This window comes from Mustela nigripes, chromosome 5 (assembly GCF_022355385.1).
Source record: "Mustela nigripes isolate SB6536 chromosome 5, MUSNIG.SB6536, whole genome shotgun sequence".
In the NCBI taxonomy this organism is placed as follows: Eukaryota; Metazoa; Chordata; class Mammalia; order Carnivora; family Mustelidae; genus Mustela; species Mustela nigripes.
The window spans coordinates 47,133,411-47,140,354 of NC_081561.1; positions in this window are offsets into that span (position 1 = coordinate 47,133,411).

A 6,944-nucleotide genomic window follows, 5' to 3' on the forward strand; every position below is an offset into this window, starting at 1 on the left:
ATGTGGGACTCGATCCCAGGACGCTGGGATCGTGACCTGAGCTGAAGGCAGCCGCTTAACCAACTGAGCCACCCAGGCGTCCCCCCCCCCTTTTTTTTTTAAGGTTTTATTTATTTATTTGACAGAGAGAGAGATCACAAGTAGGTAGAGAGGCAGGCAGAGAGAGAGGAGGAATCTGAGCAGAGAACCCAATGCGGGGCTTGATCCCAGGACCCTGAGACCATGACCTGAGCCGAAGGCAGAGGCTTAACCCACTGAGCCACCCAGGCACCCCCAACCCTATCTCCTTTAAGACATATTTTTATAGCCTGGAGGTTGGGGAGTCCTCGTGGGGGGGGGGGGGGGGGTTGGGACTACCTAGGACTACGCAGGAGGTGGAATAAGTGTCACAGTCAGACCTCCAGCGATCAAAGACATTTTGCCCTGAGGGTGTACTTAAGGGTGAGGTTAAGGAAAGGAAAGAATAGTGGGTTGGGGGCGGGGATTGCTATGCCCAAAGAGGCTTCAGTCACAGAATGCAATGCTTAAGAAGAACTCTCAATACTGTACTTCATTGTGTCTATGACTTTCAAAGACTGGGCTCTTTTCCGAAGACCTTAGAATGGGGAATTGGCCTCAGGACCAAATGTTTCACTTAAAGTGAATGACTTTAATGTAAAATATTGTTAACTTTTCCAAACCTTTGAAACAGTTGTTGGTAACTTGCTCAGGGGCTCCCATTACTGTATCATCAGGGTATCTTTCTCTGAAAATGACTGGCGAGGTAAAAATTTGTCCCACATTGTGCAGTCATCTAATTAACAGGTCACTTTATTCAGTTTTTTAAAAAGAGATTTGAGAGAGAGAGACACAGAGCATGAAAGGGGAGAGGGTCAGAGGGAGAAACAGACTCCCCACGGGGCTGGGAGCCTGATGCAGGACTAGGTCCCCAGATTCTGGGATCATGAGGCAGTTGCTTAACCGACTGAGCCACCTAGGTGCCCCAATTTATTCAGTTTTAATTGTTAAAAATATGTGTACTATTGTAACGCTTTAGGTTTTACCCTAAAATACATAAGCCTATTATATAAGTGAATTCATTTGCTAATAGAGTATATTTAGGGGAATCGGTGTGGCTCAGTCGGATAAGTGGCTGTATTCAGCTGGGGTCATGATCTCAGTCTCCCTGGGATGGAGCCCAGACAGTGGGCTCCCTGCTCAGAGAGGGTCTGCTTCTCCCTCTCTCTGCTCCTCGCCCTGCTCGTGCTCTCTTGCTCATGCACACAAGCTCTCTCTTAATAACTAAAATCTTAAAAAAAAAAAATTGAAACCTTTCCTAGAGAACTGTAGGATTTGGCTGTGGTAACTTTTATTAGACGGTGCTCCTTTTCTTTTCTCCGTTGAAGTAACTGTCGCGGCTGGCGCGACAAATCGAACAGAACGTGAGGGTAAGAAGTTGGTGAAAAGAAATTAAGAGACAAAGAGATGGGGGCAGGAGGAGCACTGAGGAGGACGTCCAATAGTGCCGATTTTATTCCACATCTTACAAGCATTTATAAGGCAGATCACAATAGAAGGAGTAATAATACATCGGCATCTAGTCAGACGACCGCAAGTGTCTAGAACAAGTCTTAAATTAACTACAAACAAATCTCGTGATGCCAGGTAGTCACGGCTAATGCCATTAGCTACTATTGATGCAAGACAATCAACCAGGGAGTGGGTTATGGGAAGTACAGGAACAACAAGGACCAACTAAGAATTCATGACCCTGACTACATTGTTCCCTTCTGAGCGTGTGGGAAGTCACGTAGGCGAGCACACGACACATAGCACAGACCCTTCCTCAGTGTTACTCAACTTTCCTGTCCTTAACCCCTTATCAAGGCGTCCGGACTTTAAAGGAGATGCAAGTTGGGGCCTGGTTTGATCCATGACTCCAACCACGCCGTAGCCTCCAACAAATAACTATGATAGGATGTTGGTAAATGGTCTTTTAAAAATAAAAATTTGGGGGGTCACGTGGGCGACTCAGTTTGTTGAGTGTCCAACTCTTGGTTTCAGCTTAGGTCATGCATGGTCTTAGGGTCATGAGATCAAGCCACATGTCAGGCTCTATGCTCAGTGCTGAGTGGGTGTGAGAGTCTCTCCCTCTGCCCTTCCTCCCACTTGTATGCATACACTCTCTCTCTCTAAAATAAATAAACTCTTGAAAAATAAAGATAAAAAACTTTGGATTAAAAGGAAAACCAAACTTCTGTATTTTTGTTACCACTAAATAATGCTTTTGTAAATTTGAATGGAAAACCACCTGTATATATTGCTTTTGGGTTGCAGTTATGTCCTTAAGCTTAATTTAAAATATACTACTTAATAAGGGGCGCCTGGGTGGCTCAGTGGGTTAAGCCGCTGCCTTCGGCTCAGGTCATGATCTCAGGGTCCTGGGATCGAGTCCCACATCAGGCTCTCTGCTCAGCAGGGAGCCTGCTTCCCTCTCTCTCTCTCTCTGCCAGCCTCTCTACCTACCTGTGATCTCTCTCTGTCAAATAAATAAATAAAATCTTTAAAAATAAATAAATAAAATATACCACTTAATAAAAATTTCATGAAAGATGAATTCCAATAATCAAAAAATAAATACATTTCGAAGCTAGAATTTGGTGTAATATATATCAACAGTGTGGAATAGTAAAAGGTATAACATAACTTCTTTAAAATTTGAAACATCTTTCTTCTTTCAATTTTTTATTTATTTGACAGGCAGAGATCACAAGTAGGCATAGAGAGAAGAGGAAGCCGGCTCCCCGCTGAGCAGAGAGCCCGACGTGGGGCTCGATCCCAGGACCCTGGGATCATGACCTGAGCTGAAGGCAGAGGCTTTAATCCACTGAGCCACCCAGGCGCCCCTAAAATTGGAAACATCTTATGAATATTTCATGCTTTAGATACTCTGCCAATATTTAGCATACTGGTTTTATTGATAGTGAATATTTAATGCCATTTAGTAGCACTGTGGTTTAAATAATTTTGTCTTGGAAACAAAGTTTCTTTTCTAATTCTATTATTTATGTATGTATGTAGGTCGCACACCCTAGCATGAAGCTTAGGGTGGGGCTTGAGCTCACAACCCTGAGATCAAGACCTGAGCTGAGACCAGGAGTTGAATGCTTAACTAAGTGACTCACCCAGGGACCCTTCTATCAGTCTGTCTTGAAGAAAAGTTTTTCCATTTTGAAGCTTTTGTGTCCCACCCCCAAATAATAAATTTACTTTGCCTTGTACAAAATAACTATAGAATTAAAAAAAATTCTTTTTAAAGACTTCATTCATTTGACAGAGAGAGGCAGGCAGGCAGAGGCAGAGGAAGAAGCAAATTCCTGGCTGAGCAGGGAGGCCAAGGCGGGAATTGATCCTAGCACCCCCGGATCATGACCTGAGCTGAAGGCAGATGATTAACTGACTCAACCACCCAGGTGCCTCCCCCCACCGCCCCGCATTCTTTTAAAGCAATCCTTACACCCAATGTGAGGCTCGAACTCACAACACTGAGATCAAGAGTTGGATGCTCCACCAACAGAGCCAGGCAGGTGCCCCCTGTCCAAATTTATTTAACAAGTGTTTTCTGTGTGAGCCACCATGCTAAGCACCTTGCATACTGCATCTCATTTAAAGTTCTAACTCACAGGAGCATTATTATCATTCCGACTTTACAGGGGCATTCTTGGGGCCCTTGCCTGATAAGAGCTAGAGTTGGGAGCTCACCAGGTATTTCTGCAGCAAAGCTTAAAGCGGCTGCGTGCGTTCTGTCCTAGGGCTGTGCCATCTTTAGTCCCGAGGTCTGGTGATTACATTTAGAGATGTATTTATAATACTGCCGGGATCCAAATTCTAGGTCAGTTTTCCAGTGCCAGGTTTTTCAATATTTTCTGACAGCCTTTGTCGAATTCCTGCACAAATTGTGCCCAATTTAGTTGCATATTAAAGCTGGACTAGATACTGAAATTGGCCCTCACCAAACAGCTGTTAGCGAATGCCATCGTGACTGGAATGCCAACTATATGCAAGTGACATATGCTTGCTACAATACTTAGTTTAGTTGTTTTTTTGTTTTTTTAAAATTTGTTAAGTTTTTAAGTAAGCTTCACACCCAGCATGGGGCTTGAACTCACAAACCTGAGATCAAGAGTTGCATGCTTTATTGACTGAGCCAGCCAGGCGCTACCAATACTTAGTGGTTTGAGTTGGATAATTGAAGATTGGTGTGGCCCAATTCAAGTTGCTTACTCTTTGGTCATGATTGAAAACTGAAGAATGTGGTCGTGTCCCTAAACAGAGGTCCATTTCATTTGCTTGCTTCTTCTGAGTAGATAGAAACAAGTTCAAGCTCACTACTGTCCTTGTTGCCTTTTCTCTTCCAAAATTCTCAGCTTTTGCTTTCGTTTTTGTCTTTGAATAATTACAAAATCCAGCCTTCAAAAATAGCATTATCACATATGTGCGCTCCAAATGTATGAGCATTTGTCACAATCAGTCATTTGAAAGGGACACATGCATGGGTATTTGCTACTTGAAAATCATCACATGTAATTGTTTGCTGGATCCTTAACCCTATTACTTTCAGAGGTTGTTAAATTCTTTCATACTTTGCAATTTTAAAGTGTTGAAGCAGAGTTCTCTATTAGTTGATCATCTCTTTAGGGTGGATTCTGAGCATTTTGAGTCGGAGTGCTAGCCGCATCAATACAGAGGATCCAGTCTGCACTCATCCCGTTCCTCTGCAGAATAGCTCAGCTCACTGGGCTAATGGCTAACGTATCCCTGAAGGACGGCATTCATTCCTGTGGAAGACAGTATGAAGAGTGCCCCCTAGAGGATGCAGTACTCTTCCCAATACCAGGAAGGAAGCACAGGGGCAAGGCCCAGGTCACTCACTACAGTTAGCTCTCTTCCTTCCTTCCTAGCCCTCTGAAAGCTTTCAGAATTTTTTTCATCTTTTTTTTTTTTTCTTTTTTTAATGTCAAGGGTTCCTACATTAAAATACGAGGAGGGTCAATTCTACATTTGTCAGATTTACACTGGGCAGTATTGCCATTCTGTCCTTAGTTGATGATCATTGAGTGTTCTTCTGTCAACTCCTTGGCAGGTCCTGCCAGCTGAAGAGAAGAGCCAGGGTGGGAATGGGGACATTGTCCTGGGAAGCAGTTCTCATGAGGGACAGCAGCAGGGCTGCCCTAAGATTGTACGCTCCGTTCTAGAAATAGGGTATGAAATTGGAATGGGGTTGTTAGGGAACATATGACTAAAAGACAAATATACTCCGAATTCCATTATAGTCCCAAACTATTATCTATCTAAAAGAAGACAGATGAAAGTAAAGTGTGACTCTTGGTAGTTCCATCATTTAAAAAGCAATTAAATTTCCCCCTTTTTTTTTTTTTTAAGTATTTATTTATCTGAGGGATGGGTGTAAAGAAACTGAGCAGGGAAGGGGCAGAGGGAGAGGGAGAGAGAACCTCAAGCAGACAGTGCTGAGCTCAGAGCCAAGGTGGGGCTCCATCTCATGACTCTGAGGTCATGACCTGGTCTGAAAAAAAGATTTGGGGGCGCCTGGGTGGCTCAGTGGGTTAAAACTTCTGCCTTTGGCTCCGGTCATGATCCCAGGGTCCTGGGATGGAGCCCAGCATCAGGCTCTCTGCTTGGCAGGGAGCCTGCTTCCTCCTCTCTCTATCTCTCTGCCTGCCTCTCTGCCTACTTGTGATCTCTGTCTGTCAAATAAATAAATAAATAAAATCTTTAAAAAAGAAAAGAAGATTCGTATGCTCAACTGTCTGAGCCACCCAGGGGGCCTACTTCCATTCTTATAATAAATAAAAATGTTAAGAATCAACAGCCACTGGGTGGCTCAGTGGGTTAAGCCGCTGCCTTCGGCTCAGGTCATGATCTCAGGGTCCTGGGATCGAGTCCCGCATTGGGCTCTCTGCTCAGCAGGGAGCCTGCTTCCTCCTCTCTCTCTCTCTGCCTGCCTCTCTGCCTACTTGTAATCTCTGTCTGTCAAATAAAATAAAATCTTTAAAAAAAAAAAAAAAGAATCAACACATTCAGGTCCCTGCTCCTTGATCCCCTTGGCTGTAGGCTAGGGACTGAGTCAGCTTGGAGATGGTAGATCACAGCTCTTCAGGTCAGTGAGAATGAATGGCCTCCAATAAAACTCCATTGCAAAAAATGGGAGAAGAACAATGTGAAGAGTACAAACGTTGAGGAGGTAGAGCCCAAATAGTTTGTGGTAGAAAATGTCCTAGACTGGGGTGCCTGGGTGGGTCAGTCGGCTAAGCAGCTGCCTTGGGCTCAGGTCATGATCCCAGGGTCCTGGGATGGAGCCCCATGTTGGGCTCCCGGTTCCACAGGGAGTCTGCTGTAATAATAATTAAATAATAATTGTAATAATAATTAAATAAAATCTTAAAGAAAAAAACGGAAGAAAGAAAATGTCCTAGGCTGACACAGAGTGAATGGGAGAGGGGAGTATTTCTCAGGGTGGAAGGGATTTAAAGATGCTGACAGTCCTTGAGAACCTGAAGAAAACTTAATTGTTGCTTCTTAATTTTCAAGAAGCTGATAAAGATGGCACAAAAAGAAAACCTTTATCTGACAGTGAACCTGAAGATAGCAAATGGGAGTCAACTGACAAATTAAGAGGCTTTACCACAGTTATCAATGAGAATGACTATTTCCCACGAAATGGAAAGATTTAGATGAGGCAGACTTAGGGTAATCAAAACCATAATGTTCTCAGATTGTAATTGCTTTTTATGAAGAGAGACTAATTTGACATTTTGCCCAGAAAATGAAGCTCAATATTGTTTGCATTGAGAGATCTAAATATATAAAGCCAATCTGGATCTTGACTTTTTTCCCCCCAGTGAAAGAATACCTACATTCTCATGCAGACTGAATTTGATATATTT